Consider the following 22035-nt stretch of genomic DNA (forward strand, 5'->3'; position numbering starts at 1 on the left):
TATTTGATCATTGTATAATCAAAACCCAAGCACAAAAAATTGTAAATCTACAACTGTATCTCATGGTGTTTCACTAATAAAAATTAAAAAAAAAACTGAACCAAGAAAATGGCACTCCATAGAAAGTGCCATTTTCAGCTTTCCCTCTTTGTATTGCGATTTCCGCCCAGCTTATTGTTCCGTCAACTTTAGTGACCTACCACAAGTTAGTGCTCTAAATAAAAGCAGCATGGAGAAAGTTTTCTGAAAATGAAAAGAAAAAAAGGAAAGAAATCCCAGAACTCCCCGAACCATTTGCCTCTTTAAACTGAGCAGTACCTGGCTTAGTGGAATGATATGTCACAGTGGTCAATAACTGATAAAACATCATTTTTTTTTCTTAAGGTTTTCTGTTAGAACCAACATAAGACATCTGAAATGATCAAACTATCACTGAAGACTGAGAAGCAATTATACATCGTCCCTGAAGAGCTACACTAAACACGTACACAACGCGTGAGCAAATTCAAAATAAAATAGTCAAGTGCTTTATAAAAGAGGGTGGAGACTACTGCAAGAGAAACAGGCACAGGACGGCCAAAAAAAGCAGGGGTGAGTGCTGCCCCCTGGTGGGAAGTAGGCAGACTCTCAAAAGTCCACTGCCAGTTCTGCGCTAGAACAGAAGAAATGAGAGGAAGGAGGTAGAAAAGTCCAAGAGCTCCCCAATAAAATTTGTAAGCAGTGACAGAAAAAGCATTGCCATAGAAACTTAAGCGCTGTTGTTCAGCTCCTGAAAAGTTACACCCAAAAGAGCCAATAAATGAATCTAATCAAGGCAAACCTACACAGAAGAAGTCATGAATAATGATCATAAATCCAATTTGATGTACTTCTGAAAGCAATCAGTTGTTTTAAATTAAATGTAAGTCCAGGCTCAGATTTCTTTCTCAGAATAATTCTAGAATGAACTTTTTCGGTTCTTTCAATGATAAGACAGTTATACACAGCCCACTGTGCAACACTATATTCTCGCCCTAAGTTGGAAAGTTGGTAAGTTAAAAAAAAAAAAAAGAAAAAAATTATATGTGGTCACACTTGCTTCTAATTGAAATGGAATGATAAAATTGTTTTAATTTCCCCCAAGAAACTTAGCTAATTTTTTCTCAGTATCTAATGAAAACCCAGAAAAGCAGGACTCTTTAATGATAAATATCATAAGTAAGAATAGGCACCAAATTCTCTATTCGATTGACTGATCAATCAAAATTTTATATTCCTCCCGTGAAAATGAGAAACATCAGTCCATCCAACTCAGAAATTCTAATTCTTGTTTACTTTTCAAACAAAGACCAGGTTATATAAAGCAAATGATGATCCTTAATCCCTTTGTAACAGTTAAACTCTGAGAATATACTTTTTTCTAAGAAGAGTGATATGAGGGTAAAAAGTACTAAAAATAAAAGCAGATCATAGGGTTATAATTTCTTCTCTAAGAGAAAAAAAAACTAAAAAAAAACCAGCCTTAAATGATCTGTATGTTTACTTTTAAACTTAAATTCCAATACACTTAGTCCTCAGCAATTACTATTATAAAAGACAATAGATATTTTCCTTCTAAATGCAATTAGTGATCATAAGAAGCAGTGCAAGACCTAGACTCTAGTAGCAGAAAAAGCAACATAGCAAATGATGCATATTCCAAAGCTTTGAAGTCCAAAAAGCTAGAAATTTATATTTTGATTAAAAGTTAATTTGTCCCAGCTTTACGTAAGGTTAGACATCATCCAACTTCCAAATATTATCAGAGACTAATTTTGTTTTAAATCTCCCATCAAAACCTGCTCATAGGAAAAACATAAGTTTTACCAAATGAGAGAAAATGAATCAGGTGTCTTGAATCACACTTACTTAGCAAATGAATTACAGAAATGTGAAGGCACTATGCCAGCAACTCGAAATTCATTTTACTACTGAATTCAACAAATAGAACTATTAATATAAAATATTTTTCATGTAAGCTCATGGCTTAAATGGTATTTACGATGTTTTAAAAACAGATTAATATATACAATGTACTAGTGTAAACCAATTTCCTATATGGCACTAATTAAAAAAGTTCTTAGACAGCAGAGTCACTAATATTACATCTTAAACTAATAGAATAGCTCCCCTCAACTCCAAAGTTATTTTTGTCTTTCAAATACCATGCACATCAGCTTTAGTCAACAAATCCTTGTTGATACAAGGCCTCCTGCTTTTAAAACCATGAATCAATATAACTAAAAAAAAAAAAGTATACATAATGTAATTTGAATCTAGCTTTGTATAATACCTAAAACATCAGTCAGACCCATCTGTTTTGCCAACGCTCAATCTACATAAAAATCATGATTTTGATTAAATTAGAAACTATATTAAATTTAAAAAGCCATATATTATTTAACCTCACTGAATCTTGTTTGATGTCTACTAGCTTTTTAAAAAAATTCTATTTCTTCCTCTTTAATACAAATTACTGGAAGTTTGGCACCATTTTTTGCTTTTCAAATTTTTCTTTCAGCTACAGAAACAAACTAAAATTAGGATTTTCAAATAAACTCTATTTTTAAAATGAAAGTTTGTCTTCTGAATTTAAGAATTATTGTTTGTGGTTGAAACAAACCTCCCTAGTTAGAGTCGAGCTACCTGAAACAAAGTTGGAGAACATTTAAAAATACACAGAAATGACGCACAGTTCAAATTCAATAGTTATGTTGGATACAAATACATAAATATGAAATGATAGATGAATCATTATATAACGTTAACCAAAAACTGAAGTAGAATAAAATTCAAACCCAAACTGCAGCACTAAAATCCATACTACACATTAGAGTTCTTCCTCTTCCGATGACTTCTGTAAACCTCATTTTCTTAAAATAAAAAAATGAAAGTGAAAGCAAAGAGTAACTCTTCTTTATAATTTATAATCTGATCTAAAACCACTTTCTTTAAAAGTACACAGTACTTGCTCATATGGCCCAGGAACCTAAGTTAATACTTTGTAAGCACGAATTCAGTATAATTCTCATTACTAAATTAACAATCACAATGGTGAAACTAGCATCCCATCCAAATTACTTTGATTTTTTTAGGTAAAACCTGGAAAAGTTCAGCTCTATTTTCCAAGTCACCGCTAAACACAGGCGATGAACTCTGACCTAAAGGCTGTCTCATGTCTCACTGAACAGCACTGCAAAAGCCAAGGCTCTAAGTCATTTCTACATTAAATCTGTTTATCCACCACTATCTGCCCCCCAACAATGTTCTTCTCTGCCTTCCGAGGCCCAAACATTAGAGATCAAATTATTCTGAAATGTACTATGTACCAATCTTGACATTTAAAACGTAGCCCGACTGCAAGGTCTTTGTTCAAATGTTTTTATTTAAAAGCGAGGGGGGCTCCGGCAGTGCTCTCAAATTTCCACAGACGCTGGAGCTTCTCAAATTTTATAGTTCAAAATTCTTCCTATAGAAGAAAAGCATCAACAGCAGCAAAGTCTGAACGTGGAATTTCCTCAGAATGTGGGTGCATAATGATAAACATAAGCGTTCTGCTGCTGGCCGTCATCTCACGAATAAGCTGCTTCCTGTAAGGTAGGACTTCTTTTGCTTTGGTTGGCTCCAGAAACTTAAAAATGCTCCTACAAAGTGTCACTTGATGACTCTAGAAGACAGTCACTGTTTTCCTGCTTTGCTAATTCTTCGGATAGCCCTTGAACATCATTGCACTGCTAGAAACGCAGGAGTCTACCCTGGCCAAAGGGGCACCATGGTTCTTTTGTCTGGAGACACAGGCGATGTATTCTTTTAGAATGTGGCGAACAAAAAAGGCACCAAGAAAATTGCTATTAGGATTTGCCACTGTCCCAATTATGCAACCCACTTTTAAGTTTCAAAAATAAGTTAAAAACGAAACTACCAGCAAGGGCGATTTCCTACTGCATGCCACTCTTACTACAAAGTTTGAGAAATTGTGCAGAAAAGAATGATTAAAAATACTTGCTATCTTACATATGATATTATTTTGTTATGCTGTAAAGGGTTTTGTTTAAAAAAAAAAGTTTGGGGCATTGTTTTTGTAAAAAAAAATGTTTAAAAAAATACTCAGCAGACGATAAATGTAAAAAATATAGCAAAAAAAGAGAGAAAATAATTTACTTTTTTCTACATAACAAAAAAACTGTCAATATTTTTACTGAAATTAAACATGCGGCTCAAAAAGTTAGATTTTTTTTCAAAAGCTAAATCTTGGGTGTTACGGTGGCAGAGTTTTTAAGATTGTTAAATGAATAATTCGAACCAAGTTACTTTTCAGTAGTTTAATTCTGGTCATCCGATGATGCCATTTTACCAGAAAAAGCATCGCAGAAATAAGTGTTGCAGACTGTCTACATTATTTCGACAATGTGATTAAACTTTGTTGGTTGGATCTCAGAAGGGGTTGGTAGAACTATGCAAGTTTAATAACTGAACAAATTAACAAAGCAAACAAGTTTCTGGAAGAAATATCTGACCAAAAGACTTGTAAGTACCCTTATTTACATGCAGAAAATTTATGCAAACATAATAAGATTAACCTACTCATTAAAGCAAATACAGCAGTAATATTTTTGTCTATCCAATTAAAACAAAATACAAAATATATTTTTCCTCTATTGTATTTACATATCTATATTTTTACCTATAAATTTGGATAGTATTTATTAAAAAATAAAATAAAAAACTTTTTAGTTTGCATGGTTTGCATTTATTACATATATATTATTTTGTTACAATTTCAAGAATCAATAAACTGTCAGAATTAGGGTGAAATATTCATTCTGCCTTTTTTAACTTTCATAATTGGGTAAACTGTATGCCAATAAAAGTTAACCTAATTCTGCAGATTTCTTCACAAAGTCAGTGTGAACCAATTTTAGTAAGTCTGACATAGCGCAGAAATGACAGTGAAGAAGTGGTTAGTTGTTGGCATCTGGTTTTGGATGCAAATTAATTGCAAAAGCAATAATATTAAAAATACCCAAAGATGCTATCTGTAATAAATATAGAGGTGCTAAATCTACACAGTCCATATCAAAAATTTAAACATTTTATTTAGATGGACTTACAGCAGTCACTTTTTTTTTTTTTTAAATAAACCAACCAACTTGATGTTAACTGTGAATTCAATCAGGTCTCTCAAGTCAGGATCACAAGCAATGACATAATGTTGAATCCCCCAAAGAAATCCTAGGGGTTTCCCCTATCATAGTAATATAACTCAGTAATATATATAAATACACATGGACACAAATGCCCCATGTTTGCCCCGTATTTCCTGGGGAATATGGCAAGAAACAAATGGATGCTTTCAGGAAAAGAGCCATCCACCTATAGGTATGGCAAAAATAGTATATGTGTGTCCAGAGGGCAGGTTAAGCCAGTCATTTGCTGCTGCAGTAACCAGAGGGATGTTCGAATAACAAATAAGTATAATTACTGCAACGACCTCACTAAATCCTTCCCACAATCCTGAGGCGGCTGGGAATGAGAAGCTGGGGTTGGCAACGCTTAGGTGAGGTGACCCGAATCGCACAGGTGCAGCTTGGTTGGGATGTACATCTGCTTTCCTGGTTAATTTGGGAGGCCCCCGGAAGGACTTTGGATCTAAAAAATGGGCACGTCTTGAGATACAACGTAAAATTTATATCCAGTGCTACTCATCCTGCCTGTGAGAAACCGGTGGGGTTCTCTGCTTTGTCTCACCCAATCAAGAACAGAAATAAATCCTTAATAAAAGCTCAGCAGTTCAGTGCTTTTTGTGGGGAGGGACTTGATAGGAATAGAGTCTCCAGTTAATTATCTTAGGCTAAGCATGAATTTATATGTTTTGTTCCTTTTAGAAACTTGGTGGGGTGGGGGGTGGGGTAAAGGGACCAGGTAACATGAGTCCAACCTATTTTCAGTTAATTACTTGTGCTTGGTTCATGAGCAGGGCATGAAGCTGATTCTGAAAGCACAGGAACACTGAGCAGTCAAACCATGTAGCCCTTCAGTTCGAATATCCTTCTGCTTATACGGAGAAAGAAAATCACTTCACCGGGAAATTAATCTTTGCTTCCTTTGACTTTCCTATCAATGATAGTTTCTAGATGAATTTAGGTAGCTAAGTAATTTGATAAGCATGTGACAGAGTTTTGATAGATTAGGAAAGTATTTTAAGTAAACACGGGTTACAGGTTTTATTCTGGCCTTCACTCAAACTGAATATGAAATCCAATCGTCTCCTAAGTCAATATTTTCTATTATTCTCCACGGTAAAGTCACTTTATGGAACTCAAAAAACTCTAGGAAAAAATTTCAGGAGTAGTTAAAGAAAGGTCCTTTGAGAACAAAATTAATTTTTTTCCCTATTAAAACAACAGAGAAAAGCATTACAATTAATCTTAAATGAAAATGTAAATGAAAGTGTAATGCAGGGTCTCCCTGTCTCAGACTATACTTGCTGGCTTCAATTAGTGGTTTCTGGCCCCGGCTCCATGCCTGGCACGAGGGTGTTTATTAAAATAGCTGTGGGCTCTCATTATAGGTATAAAGTCAGCCACACACATCTAAGTGCTATCCAGTGGACATGACTGGAGGCAGAGGGGTTTATCACCTGCACAGATGTAGATGGTTTCAGTTATCTGGGGCAAGTGATTTCAATCATTCCCGGGAAAGTAGCACTTTTAAATGCGCGATTACAAAGACACATATGTACAAACTATTAAAGGGTTCATATATTATGTCTGGGTTTAATGATGCACTGGCATTTCATCATTTCCAATTCCCAGTCCTCTAAATGAGCATGTTCTTATTTGACATAACAAATATTCAACCCACAAGGATTATCCTTAGGTTTCTTCTAATGCTAATTATGTAGCAAATCTAATTAAGTTCGTGTGATTCACTACAGCAGTGGGTACTTCAGTTACTCCAAAACTGCCAAAAGGGATCTGAAATGTCTCTTCTCCCTCCAAAATAATCACGCTGTGTGCCAAACTGATAACTGTAAAGCACAGCTGCAAAGCAAATGTGCAGTCTTGGTCCTGTAAATACAGTGTTCACGCTCAGTCTGGCTCACGCGGCCTTGGATTCAGAACGATGGATTGCAGGTTTATGCTCCTGTTACGTGAGTATTTGGTACCCAGTATTAGGTCACAAGTTTCACCCAGCATGGTTTGAGCAGATTTCTATACAACACGAGAGCTGACTTCATTTACGAAAACTCACGGAAATTCTGGAGAAAACAAATATTGATATATACAAACAACCACTCGGCGTCATGTTAAATTAGTTGTCGAGTTCCAGAGCTTTCATAAATAACCCAGAAGGAGGGTTGTATTTTGAATATCTGTGGAATAATTAACATGCAGTCTATTTTGCCTCATTTCTGAAGAAAACCATACATTCTATTTTCGGTCTTTTCATTAAATCTTCTAATTAAAACAGATTCATGCAAAACATAATCCTATGGGCAAATCTGAGGTATGGAAACGAAACTATTTTTATTTCAGCAAATAATAGGGAAGGAAATTCTTTTTTAAAGGGCTCTCTAAACGGAATGGGTTGCTGGATGCTTAAAGCCCTCCCGGCATTCGCAGGCTAGTCAATTGCTATGGCAACTACCCTTTCCTTATCAATAAGCAACAGCAGCTCTGAACACTGACCCTCTCTGCAGGGGTGAATGGTTACCTTTCCAGTGACAGTAATAATATAAATTAGGTTCTGGACTGAAACGTACCATTTTATGAAAAAAAGTCTCTTCATTGACTAAAGTATTTCATTAGAACCCAGCTTGTAAGTAAATATAGAAATAAAAAAATAGCAAAATCGGCCGTTGTATTGCAGTTTCAAAGAAAGGCAAAATTTGCGGTAAACATATTCTAACAATGTTATGGCTGGGAAGGGCTGTGTGCTGGTCAAGGCCAAAGAAGAAAACAGTCTCTAGAAAGAAAATAATGCAGTAGGGACAACGCTAAGAGAAAAACACCATATGCTTCTGCATAGCCTTGAGTTTCGTTGCAAGAAGCACACTTTTCAAGAGACTTAAGTGTAGCCATTTCCTGATACATCACTATCTCTGTGCAAGGTGACAAGATGAATATATTTACTAGACTGAACACATCTCCTTAATCGAGTGGGGACAGCATGGGGCTTTGAGAATTTGCTGTATCTCCACTCAAACACCAAGAGTTAAATCTTTGAACGGTTCCTCAGGTGTGCAAAACTGCTAATGCAAAGTTTTGTGCACACCTGTCACAGCAAGCAACTCTATCAGAGGGTCAAGGCCTGACAGCCTGAACTTCAGTATTTGCTAGCAGAACAATTGAGGTTGAATCTTACAGTGTTTCACTCTGAGGCATTAATAAGCTTAGTCACTGATGAGGAGAAAAGTATCAGCAAAACAGGAAGTGGGGTGGGGAGACTTTTACTTCAGCAATTACTGAACACTGTGTTACTCATCTGCCAGACGCCACACTGCTGTCATCACTATCATGTCCTCCCCCACCTGAAAGTTCATCCTGGTTTCCCCAAGCTCAGATTTTCTCCCTCTTTTCTTCCCAACCAAGTGGAGACGTGCTCCCTCCACCATTTCCATTTTACAGACAATTTAACACAAAACCTCTCCTTGAATTCCTAATTGTTCCATCCCTGTGGTCTTCCACAGCCCATTTTGCAAAGTCAGATAAGAGGTCCTTCTCCAGGGAGCTGTTTGGGGAACTTGAAGTATGTTGGTTTGTGTTGATTTCTGCAATGAAATATTTTCGGATTCCCAATTACATCCCTTCAAGAAACTGTTTGCCTTATGGTGGAGGAAACGCGAGAAAGTGCCAGAAAGGAAGGAAGGAGGGGTCTGCAACAAAGGGCGGCAAAGGAGTATCCAACATCTGGATGCTCAGGCAAGGGTTTTCTCTGGCTGTCCTTGGAAAGCTCTGAGAAACTAGCTCTTTCAGGAAAGAGTAAGCCCCACCAAGTCACATAAGCAGAGAGGCAGGAAGGTAAAAAAAAGAACCTAGTGTGATCCTGAGATGAAGAGACCGGTGTGTGATGCTGGACAGGGGAAGGAGGGAAGAGGGGCTGTGCGTGTGTGTGAGGGGGTGAGGGGTGCAGTTGTTGGGTGTGGGTCTTGGGGAAAGGATCCCCCCTGGATGAGAGATAGCAAAGGCGTGGAAGGGAAAGAGGCCAGGTAACCAACAGCCCTAGAAGGAAGACAGTGACCAATGGCTTTGAGAGTTGATAGTCTATATTTTGTAGCACATACACATGAGTAGCTATTGAAATTTCCAGGTTTCATTCGTGGAAAACTGAATACGGCTACAGAGGTATACTGAAGTTGCGCATGATCTGAGATGCAAAATAATACAAGAAGAGTTGGAAAGATGGGACAGGGATTAAGTCTTGCATGTGGCTGACTCCAGTTTGATTCCTGGTAGCACTTATGGTCCCGATGTTCCTCCAAGCACCACCAGGAGTGACTGCTAAGTATGGAACCGGAAGTACACCCTAAGTACCAGTAGGTGTGCTCCCTCCCACCTCTCTGCACAAAAACAAAGACTATATACATATAGTCTTTGTTTTTATACACACACACACACACACACACACAGAAAGGCAGGTAGTAAAAGCATACAATATGAAGAGAATATTTTTGTGTATGCACTTTGGACAAAGCATCATTTCATTTGGTAGAAACCTACTTCCACTCCATTTTTCACTAAGGCACCATGACTAACAACACAGAGTCTCATGCATATATCATTCCAAACATATTAAGGCTCTACATTGAAATATCCACTTCTGAGGAGGTAAGGAAAGTAAAAATAGGAGTTTCAGAACTGAAAGCACTTTAGTTTGTGCCTAACTGGAATCCTTTCTTGGCTAGTATCCAACTATTTTATCTTTCAGTAATTTGATATATTTATTACCACATCTCATGCCTTAATAATATCAATTTCCCATGTATTCACTATTTACTGATTTCCTCTCCCTACTTCTTCTCTCTGTATTTAAGTGATTGTGTACAGCAAAGAAAAAGCTCGACCAGTAACTTAGTAACATGCCCCCAAATTATATTTTATAAATGTTATTTATTATTCTTTTGGCAAAGAGTAGGAATCCATAGCAGGTAGAAATAGATTTTTATATTCTTCACATAAAGGCAGAAGAGAGAAATCTTCCCTTTCGTTCATGTGCTCTCTAATTTTTAGTCACTGGAAGCTGATTTCTATAGACAAATTCCGAACTAGTCCCATCATGATTCTGCTGGGAAACAGCTTGGGGTTATTACATAAAACTGAATATAAAATACAAATCGATCATTTCCTATATCCAATTATACAAAGTTCAAAAGGGAATCTTTGCTTTTGCTTTGCATTTATCTTAATTCTGACTTATAAAAATTTGAATATTTTATTTAGAACTTTGATTTGGAATTCCTAATTTCATGGCAAGTTTGAAGTAAATACTAGTCATCTATTCGTAGTTTTCATAAAATGTTCCCCTTCAAAAAAGTAATGACGCTACATCTCAACTTAATATTGTACTAGCAAGTAGAAGACAGGGTCTTGTCCTTATATGATATAACTGGCAAAATACATCATTCACACTGTAGTGTATAATGACAGAACAATACTGCAGGAAATCCAAACGTAGGCACTGAAAGAGTAAATGCCCTTCCTTACTTTTTTTTTTTAATTTTTATTAGTGAGACACCATGAGGTACAGTTGTAGACTTACAAATTTTTGTGCTTGGGTTTCAATTATACAATGATCAAATACCCATCCCTCCACCAGCGCCCATCCTCCACCACCACGGGTCCCAGTATCCCTCCCACCCCCCATCCCACCCTGCCTCTCTGGCAGGGCATTCCCTTTTGTTCTCTCTCTCTTATTGGGTGTTGTGGTTTGCAAAGAGGCAATGGGTGACAATCATGTTTGGTCTCTAGTCTACTTTCAGCATGCTTCTCCCATCCTGGGGGGATCCTCCCAACACCCTTTATTTGGTGCTCCCTTCTCTATCTGAGCTCCCTTTTCCCCTAGCATGTGTGGCTGTCCTCCAAGCTACAGACACCCCATCAATGTCTTGTCAGTCACCCAGTAGATGCTCCATACATAAGGGCTTCTCTGAGAACTTCTTTCACATCTCTTGGGATAAGAGGAAAGAAAGAAGCTTGAGGGCCTTAGCCCTTCTACAGTGATTTTTGAATTAAAAAATAACTTTAGCTCTAAATTCTTCACAAAGCTTAGACTCAGAAGACTAATATGAATATTTGGCAGAGAGAAAGAGAGAGCGAGAGAGCCAGAGCCAAAACAGAACTTTAAGAGGATGCAAAATATCTTTTTCAAGATATCCGGGTAAACACTGAAGGAGGCTAACTCCATACTCAGGAGGAAAGAAAGCACACAAGAGGTGGTCATATCACAAAATATCCTTATTACTAGAAATGAAATGGATAGGTTCCCGGGTTCCTTCCCTGGCCCCCCATTAGGTCGCCTAAGCCTGTCACAAGTGAGTGCAGAGCCAGAAGTAAGCCCTGAGCATTGCCTGATGTGGCCCAAAAACAAACCTATAAAGTGGGTGGGTTAAAAATATCTGCTGGGGTAAAAGTCAAAATCCTTTGAATAGAACTCAGAGAGATAAAACATTATTTCTTTGGTTATAAAAACCCAGAAAGTTTGACAAGTGGGTATTTGTACCCAGAAAGTGCATGAGACTCCTCTGATCTGGGAAGACAGAATAGGCATCACCTTCCCAAGAGTAGTTTATAATCTCCAGGAAATAAGATACTACAGATTTAGTAGAAAATTGGGTGCAAATATGTGCAAACCACAGAGCTGAGAGACATCACAGTGCGTGCAACAATTCACAAAACTTAACAGTAAAAATGGAAATGGTCCAGATAGAAAATGAGCAAAAAACAAGAACTTTCTACAAAAGGACAGAAAACAAGCACATGAAAATATGTCCAATACCATTAGCTCTGGTAAAATGAAAATTAGGCCACAATGAAATATAACCACATAACCCACCAGGACATAAAATTATACTTCCAATATCAAAGACTGGGAAGAGTGAGAAACTCATACATACATCAGTGGTGGGAATGTAAAACCGTATCAGTCTGGAAAACAACTTGGCATTTTTCTCATAAAATTAAACATGTACTTGATTATTATCAGACAACCTAGCGATTGTGTTGTTGGATATTTATACTACAGAAATGAAAACATCCAGGCAAAACTATGCATGCAATTATCTATGGTATCTTTTATTATGATAACAGAAACTGTTGAGAACAAAGGTCCTTCCACAGACAAGAATGGATTTAAAAAGCCTTGGAATACGTATACATACTGTGAAAACCTAATCAACAATGAAAAGAAATGAATAACTGACCCCCACAACAATCTGGGTGGAGTTCAAGAACTCTATATGCTTAGAAAAAAAAGTCAAGTCTCAAAAGAATACTCTAGAATTTCATTTACATAAGCAGTCTGGGAATGACAAAACTATCAAGATGAAGGGAAAAATAGTGGTTGCCAGCAAATGAGGATGGGAGAAGGTTCAAATTATGAGTAGTCCTATGGAAAAATTAATACCTTAATATGGTGGAACTATTCAAATACAGACATGGGTTAAAACTGCGGTGAACTTCCCACACATAAACTAATAAGAACTGAGTAATTTTTTTAAAAAATTTTTATTAGTGAAACACCATGAGGTACAGTTGTAGACTTAAAAATTTTTGTGCTTGGGTTTCAGTTATACAATGATCGAGTACCCATCCCTCCACCAGTGCCCATTTTCCACCACCACGGATCACAGTATTCCTCCCACCCCCATCCACCCCATTCCCCCCTGCCTCTGTGGCAGGGCATTCCCTTTTATTCTCTCTCTCCTTTTGGATGCTGTGGTTTTCAAGAGAGGCATTGAGTGGCAGTCATGTTTGGTCTAGAGTCTACTTTCAGCATGCTTCTCCCATCCTGGGAGGATCCTCCCAACACCCTTTATTTGGTGCTCCCTTCTCTATCTGAACTGCCCTTTCCCCTAGAATACCCGGCTGGCCTTCAAGCCATGGAGTGAACCTCCTGGTACTTATCTCGGCTATTCTTGGGTGTTAGTCTCCTATTTTGTTACTTTATGTTCCCCAGATGAATGCAATCTTTCTATGTCTGTCCCTCTCTTTCTGACTCATTTCACTTAGCATGATACTTTCCATGTAGTACCACTTGTATGTAAGTTTCATCCTTTCTAACAGCTACATAGTACTCCATTGTGTAGATGTACCAAAGTTTCTTTTACCAGTCATCTATTCTCAGGCACAGAATTGAGTAATTTCTGTAGTCTAACATCATTATCTAATGCCCATTTCCTGATTTCAGTATTATACCAGTTATATATCACCATTGAGGGAAGTTGAGTAAAGGTAACATTGGATTCTTAATACTATTTTTGCAACTTTCTGGGTGACTATTTCAAACATTTTTAATGTTTGAAGTTAAATAAATGTAGGTATAGGTTTAAAAGAATATCTTCCTTTATACAAGGAAAGTATGGAAGGAGAAAGCCTATTACTGAAGTATTAACCAAGCTCTCATGTAGCATCGGTCACTAGATATCTGTGTCTCTATGCAAGTTACTTAGTCTTCTGAGTGATAGTTTTTCTCATCTAGAAATGGTAGGTCTGTGTCAAGGGTTTAAAAAAATTGGATGTAATTATTTTAGTGCAAGTCATCTCAAGTAAATCCCAACTTAATGTTGTCAGCAGGTTCCTTGAAACTGACTAAAACAATGTAGAATGAAAAGCCAGAGAGACAGTACAGAGATACAGAGATAAGGTGTGTGTTTTGCATGCAGACAACCCTAGTTTGATCCCAGGCATCGGATAAGGTCCCCTGAGCACTGCCAAACTTTAATCCTGAGCAACGTTCCCTGTCCCCTCAATGTATAATGAAAACAAGACTTCAAATCACAACCTTTTGGTCTTGAAAAAGATTATGGTAAGCGCAGTAAACCAGAAGGAAAAAAAAAAGAAATCTTGTCTGGTTTTATACATTTTGAAATATAAAGAAAATATGTTCCCCTTCTTCTGTTATGTATCTGTCATGGTAGTTTCAAACAACCAATATTGCTTGATTTTGGTTTGTTTTGGGCCATATACACTAATGCACAGGACTTAATCCTGATTCTGTGCTCAGGGATCACTCCTGGGGGGCTGAGGGGAATTATGTGGGATGCTGGGTATCAAACTCGGGTGTGTCACATGCAAGGTAAGTGCCCTACCTGCTGTACTATTATTCTGGTCCACTGATATAGGTTCTTTTGGGGGTGGGGAGAGGTGGGGGTCACAGCCGGCAATACTCAAGGGTTATTCCTGGCTCTGCACTCAGAAATTACTCCTGGCAGTGCTCAGAGGATCATACGGGATACCAGGATCGAATCCAGATTGGCCATATGCAAGGCAAACGTCCCATCTGCTGTGCTGTCACTCCGGTTTCAGACTGATATAGTTTTGAAGGGATGGGTTCCCAACCCCAAGGAATCTCTACCTACATGGCCAACTGTTCTTGGAAAAGTGCTCTCATCTTGGACTTTGTCCCCCCATGGCCACTCTTCTTTGAGTTTCCCCACACTCTGGCTCCCTTAGAATGGGTATTAAATCATCAATAAAGTGTGCCTTCTCCTTAGATTCTTTTCTGTACTGAAGTCAAAGGCCTGGACCCAGAGTAGTGGTTGCAACTATTTTCTTTTTCTGGAAAAAGCACACCTACCCCACCAAGCTTGAAACCAGGTCTCCCAGAAATCTGCAGGATAAGTTCCCAGGGTGAGCAGGTCCCAAGTGGAAATCAGGTTGAAGCTTGACAGCAGCTGAGCAAAGCTGGCAAGACCTTGGTGTCAGAGCCACGCAGGAGCTCCCACAGAGTGGATCAAACCTCACATCCCGTGCACTCACCCCGACAACACGTGCTGTCTTGTGGTTTCTGTTCCCCCAATTTTCCCACGTGGTCCCTTTCCCCATTCAGGATCCCATCCAGAATCCCACACTCCATGGAGTCCTCTTGCCTCTTGTTTCCTTGGGGTTTCCTTGTCTTTGACAGCTTCTCAGAATTTCCTCTTTGTTTCTGTGACACTTGTAAGAACTGGCTAGGTATCTGCAGAATATCCTTCAATTCTCTGGCGATTCTCATAAAGGTTTTGCTTTTCATTCTGTTTTTCACTCAAGTGTTTTCATTCTCAAACTTTAATTCCAAATTGGGAACAGATGATGGAAATCTGACAACTTAAGATTTCACAAATTCGCAAATTGTTTTCTATTTACTCTCCGATAGCAATTAAAATATTATCACCATTAAGCAGACCAACTTTGACGTCAATTATATCTACACTCAAAACAGTCCTAAGACTCACAGTTAAAGGCTTTATTATAAAGTCTTTAGGTCTCTTTATTACCTTTCTTTGTTTCAACTATGAATTCTATTTTGCAGGAGACTCTGACAGACAGTTCAGATTATTACCAATTGCTCTATTTTTCAGTAAAGTGTTTGACACCTCTAAATGTGATATATCTAGGAAACCCATTTAGCAACTGCATTTTTAAATAAAATAGTAACCTCAAAAAATAAAACGCACCATAATACATTTTTCTGATATACAGTCTTCAGAAATACATTAATCAAAAGCTAGATTCTGCCACAATAGTCATGTTGTAAAATAATGAACTTTCAGGAAGATGTGATATACTGCTACAAGCTACAGTGTTTAAATGAATAAGTCATTAAGTCATTTGATATAGCAAAATATTATTTGACATATAGCACATTATTCTCTTAAAAAAAATTCCCGGGGCTGGAGCAATAGCACAGCAGGTAGGGTGTTTGCCTTGAACATGGCCAACCCGGGTTTGATTCCCAGCATCCCTGAGCACCACCAGGGGCAGTTCCTGAGTGCAGAGCCAGGAGTAACCCCTGTGCATCTCCAGGTGTGACCCAAAAAGAGAAAAAATTCCCCCTCAAATATCTGATGCTCAGAGAAAGACTGTCACTATATTTTCTGTATGAAACTCTTATAGAATTTTCTGCTATTCAAAATGTTCCTTAAAAATTTTTCAATAACTGGGGTTGAAGCAATAGCACAGCGGGTAGGGCGTTTGCCTTGAATGCAGCCAACCTAGGTTCGATTCCCAGCATCCCATATGGTCCCCCATGCACCGCCAGGACTAATTCCTGAGTGCATGAACCAGGAGTAACTCCTCTGCATCACCAGGTGTGACCCAAAAAGCAAATAAATAAAAAAAGTTTCAATAATTTATAAGTATAAAATTGTTCATTTATTAAATCACTATGATGTCTGTGTTTGTATAATGGTCTGAAATGGCTATCTACTGAGAGTTCGATGCCATCTATTCCCTTCCAATAATACCTAAATTTTCTCTGGGTAACTGCCTCTCTTGCTCATGGATTTCGAGTAGGCTGATACTTTCCCCTTGTTCCAAGATGGACCAGTACATTTAAACCTAGCAAACTACATTTTGCTTGTTTCAGACTCAGAGACATCCCTCTGACTTCAAGGACAAGCTCATGAATAAGTTATGAACCTTTAGGATTTCTCAGTAGGGCTCTTAGAAAGCTTTGAGCCATAAGGCTCCCGCGAAGAGTGACCTCTCTAGACTTAATCATCTGCAATTAGTGTTCCCTCAACCCCTGCTTGCTGATCCTGAATTAAGAAGGAAAAAGCGAACATAGGCAGGGATGAAGAAAGAAAGGGAAGAGAAGGAAGGCAGTGGAAAGGGATAAGGCTATGAAAATGATGGAGATCTTTCAAACTGCAGGGACATGCCCATCCCCACTCCACTCCGATTCACTCAGGCAGAGGCTAAGTCTCACTGTTCTACTGTGCCCTTACTGGTCCGAAGACATGTAGTCTCCTGCTCTATTTCCTTGGTTACAGTCTCACCTCTCTTCATTTTTCACCTTCAAACCTTAACAAAATACTAATCCATGTTTCCTGTCTCAGTGTCCTCCCTTTCCAATCATTCTTGAAATGATTCCAATCTGTCTTTTACAACACTGTCCTCAAGTAGGATTCACACTTGGTCACTTGGTAAACAACTTTTGAAGAACCTTAAAAACTGATATTTCCTATGGCTGACCTGGTTTGAAACCCAGCATAGAAAATGGTCTCTGATACCATGAGGAGTGACCCCTAAGCAATGCCAAGAGGGCCACCTCTGGTTATCTTCTTCACCCTTCCCCTCAAAAATTGATGTCTCAGTCCTACTGCCCTCTAAGACTGGTGAGATTATTCTGGAGGTATGGTTGGGGACATCAGGATTTTTTAAGACCCTAGGAGATTCTGATGTACAACCAGGATGGGAAATCCGTGCACGGTGCGAGTAATAAATCTTTCTCAACTTTTCTCTACAGTAATCTGAAATGGTAGGAAAAACAACCACATCATAGGAAAAATAAGATTTTTCTCACTGATAACCCCATATGATGGAAGAAGAAACGCATAAAATATTCAGCATGCAGAAAACAGCTGGATTATGAAAGTGAATAATGGTAAAAGTGTGAGAATTTTAAAGGGTAAGATACTGCTTGAGGGGAAACCACTATACAAAATCTGACAATTCCTTTCTTGTACATGATAGTTTGAAATGGGTCTAACTCTCTTAAGGGCAGTTCAGTTAGAGAAGGGACCAGTATGACAAAGTAGTCAGAAATGACTGCTCTGGACAAGAATGATGTGCTGAAAGTAGGTAAAGGAATACACATGATAACCTTTAGGTATCTGTACTGCAAATCATAATGCCCAAAAGGAGGATGGGCGTACGGGGCAGGGGGGAAAAGCAGAGGGGGAGGGAGACGAGGAGGAGAAGAGGAGGAGGAGGAAGAAGAGGAAGAGGTGGAGGAGGAGGGAAAGGTAGAGGAGAGGGAGAAGAAAGAAGAAAAAGGAGAAGGAGGAAGAGGGCAGAAGAAGAAGAGAGAGGAAGAAGGGGAAGAAAAAGAAGGAGGAGGAGGAAGAGGGCAGAAGAAGAAGGAGGAGGAGGAGGAGGAAGAGGAGGAGGAGGGAGGAGGAGGAGGAGGAAGGAAAAAGGAGGAGGACGAAGAAAGGAGGAAAAGGAGGAAGAAGAGGAAGAAGAAGGAAGAAGAAAAAGGAAAAAGGAAGGAGGAGGAGAAGGAGGGAGAAGGAGGAGGAGGAGGAGGAGGAGGAGGAGGAAGATGATGATGATGATTGCCTGCCAGAGAGGTAGACAGGGTAATAGTAAACTGGGGACACTGGTGGTGGGAAATATATATTGTAGAAGGGACCAGAGTTGGAACATTGTAAGACTGAAACCCAATCATGAATAACTTTGTAACTGTGTATCTCATTGTGATTCAATAAAACATTAATTAATTAAAAAATAAACTCTTATTAAGAAAACCTGTGTTTTAGTATCTTAAAATCTGTCAGTTGGAAGGTCATGTGTGTTAAAACAAAGTCTGTGGTATCAGAAATTATCAAAATTTCTGATAATAAACTAGTTATCTCAAAAACAGGATTAGGAGGCCAGGGATCATTGGTAGAGAGTTTGTCTTGCATGCATGAGGCCCTGTGTTCTATTCCAGGTAACACACACACACACACACACATACACATACACACACACACACACACACACACACACACACACACACACACACCCCACGCCAGAGGTCAATTCATAAGCAACATAAAACTGCAAAAGGCAGGAAATAAACCAAGAAGGTGTTTTTGTAACTAATCACCACTAATAATATAGATAATAATACATATAGACTGAGTATACCCAAAGAGTGAGCTCTAATCATCTGATATATGATCTCATTTAACTTCATTACCCTGTAAAAGAGAAGAACCCCCATTTTCCCAATTTGAAAAATGAGGAAACTGATTAAAGATATAAGTCACCAGTCCAGTCTGCATGGCACAGAGATAGTTGCAATTAGTTCAGTCTAATTCCAGTCATGAGTTCTTAACCACTGACATGCAAAACAGTTACTGATTTGTCAAAATTAGCTTAAAGACTGTAAGAACCCACAACCATATTAAACTGTGTGTGTGTGTGTGTGTGTGTGTGTGTGTGTGTGTGTGTGTGCGTGTTTGTCAAGCAAGCTTATAAGGCACATATTGGGCAGTTATAAAACTGCAATAATAGAAGATAAAGGCAAGTTTAACATAAGATGTAAAATCCAGAGCATTACTCTGGGAATTCTCTATAAATGTTTATTCGTTGATGAAGGAGCTGTAATTTTATACTGTTCTGAATTCATTCTATTTCTCATGTTGAAAGACTTCCCTTTGTGAATATATTTCCCAACAATTCTGTTTTTCATTAAAACACAACCACAAGTAAATAAGCCAAAGTCTCCTCTAATTAAAGATGACTGAGCAGGCCCAATTCCTGATAAATCCATTGTTCTTTAGCACACATACCTCACAGGCTGCCTTACATCGACTTGAAAACAGTAAATAGTAAATAAAGACAAAACAATGGCAGTGGTCTGCATAAGTATCTATCTATTAACTACTAAATCGTATATACAGATATATTCTCCACAGTGAAATAAAATTAGAGTAACTTGTCTCTTAAATCAGGTACCACATTCTATAAATCATTTCTCTCTAATACCCAGTACATAGGACAGATCCATGCAAATATTTGCTGAGGTTAATGTTTGATATTTACCAAAATATAATTTACATATAAGGTGAGAAAGTACAATTGATTTGGGGTCATTTTTTCCCTGCTATAAAATGTGGTGCAGAGGAACTGAAAACCAGAAAAGAAATATTTTATTATGCTATTACTACAGGATATTTGACAGCTTCCAACAATATCAGATATTAGTTTTCTGTTTTACAATCATTGAGACACATTACAGATAAAATGTAGACAAATTTGACTTCTCTGAAAATTTCTCTGGAGTAAGTTAAGGTTAAGAAGTAAGTTAAGTTAAGTTAAGGTTGCATTTGTGAAAAAAAAAATAACATTTTTAGGCTTAAAAGAGAAACTAATAATTGACACAAAGCCCTGATATCAGATTCATTCATGTGGAACCCAACAACATTCTCATGACAACATGAATGGCAAGTCAGATGCATTGATTATGCTATCAAACAAGTCTCAAAGGTCAAAACGCAGAGTTTTCCAGGAAAGATTCTTCATTAGAGTGGGAGGAAGAGCCCACGTTATGAATCTAATGAGAGCGCTATGAGTCAAATGAAAGGTGTACTGTCTCTGCTGTCTTATCTCACCCTGCCTAGAAGGTGGTAGACGTTTGGGACCATCCAGGTACTTATGGCAGACTAACCAGTGGTAAATGGAAAGTTGTCAGCCTTAAACAATATGGTTAAATTTGTTACCTTTTAAAATATCAGTTTCTTTATTTTTTTATAATGTGAGCTTTCTTTTGTAAAGCAAGGATGGAATCTATCTTGTATATACTGTCTCAGTATTTTCATTGGCTTGTCAATAACATCATGCTTGGGGAGGGATGGTGCATATTTGAAGTATGCTGAGAAAACTTCATTCTTGTGAGAGTATTAAAAGGTTGGTTTAATCAATTGACTAACCTCAAAAAAATGTGGGGGGAAAAAAAAGACATGAAATTTCTATCACATTTCAAAAGTGTGGTCACTGCTGCACATGAATAAACATTCTAAGAAAAAAAAATTTGTTACACACATTACAGAGAAAGAAGCTGGGGCTAGAGCACTGGCCTGGCATTCAGCTAACCCGGGTTCCATCCCTGACATCCCATATGGTTCCCTGAGCACCACCCGAGTGATTCCTGAGTGTAGAGTCAGGAGTGACCCCTGAACATAACAGGTGTGGCCCAAAACGAAAACAAAAGAATTTTAAAATTAAAAATAAAGCAAGGAGCTGTAGGAAAACAAGAAGAACATACTTGCAATACTGTATGACTGAAGTAATCCAACCATGAACAGCTTTGTAAGGGTGTATCTCACAGTGATTCAATAGAAAAGTTTTAAAAAATTTTTTTTGCTATGACTCATAATCTTATACTGTAATTAATAAAACTAAAATATACTCAATACAATCTTAGTTTATACTTTTATAAAAGTTGAGTTTACTTTATTAAACAAGCACATATGTTTATCCTAATAGGATTTACATTTTATGCAACTGCAACCATAGAGAAAGTGCTATATTTACTACATTTTAAACTGCCACATACATACTTAGCAACACATACACAATATTTCATATTTCACTAAAAATTTATAAGCAAATATATATGTGACTGATGATCAAGTTCCAAAAAACTGATTCTAGCAACTTTGTTTATTAACATTTTTCAAGAAACTACTTTTAAAGTTACTTAAATTCAAGATTATAATTATATGACATTCACAGTAAATTTTGCTTTCTAAATTAACTTTCTCCACATTATTTCATCTGATTCAAAATAATAACATAAAGATCAGAACAAGTGAGAACATCTCCCACCATTAACTAATCATTATAAATTATTTTGTAGAAGTATGACAATACCTATACCTGAATAAATACCTTCTTATGCCTGGAATTTGTCTCCACATGGCTTTGCTATAAACCTACATTAAGTTATATAACCCTCAAGTTTCTAGTTAGATATCTGAAACCTGAACCATAAATAAGAGAAATGTCGGCCTGAATCAAGATATTTGTTCCATATGATGACGGCAGAAAAGTGATGACTGATTCAAGGGAGATCATTATGATAAATCTTGACTGGACACATTACACTATTTTAAACTTTTCCTGTATGCTATATGTCAGTCAAAATGTGGTTTAGCACGAATTCATTCAACCCTCACAGCAGTTCAGTGACCTGAATACCACCACAGAAAACTTAAGGATGAAGAAATAAAATAGTTATACAAGACTGGCTGGGGCGATAGCACAGCAAGTAGGGCGTTTGCCTTGCACATGGCTGACCCGGCTGACCTGAGTTCAATTCCTC

General features: G+C 37.8%; 1 protein-coding gene across 2 annotated transcripts in view; it reads right to left on the reverse strand.

Moving 5' to 3' along the window:
* Positions 1–22035, reverse strand: part of BCKDHB (branched chain keto acid dehydrogenase E1 subunit beta) — a 426555-nt gene that overhangs the window by 8111 nt on the left and 396409 nt on the right. The window lies entirely within an intron of this gene.

The sequence above is a fragment of the Sorex fumeus genome, unplaced genomic scaffold, assembly GCF_029834395.1.
Source record: "Sorex fumeus unplaced genomic scaffold, SorFum_2.1 ptg000008l, whole genome shotgun sequence".
Taxonomy (NCBI): domain Eukaryota; kingdom Metazoa; phylum Chordata; class Mammalia; order Eulipotyphla; family Soricidae; genus Sorex; species Sorex fumeus.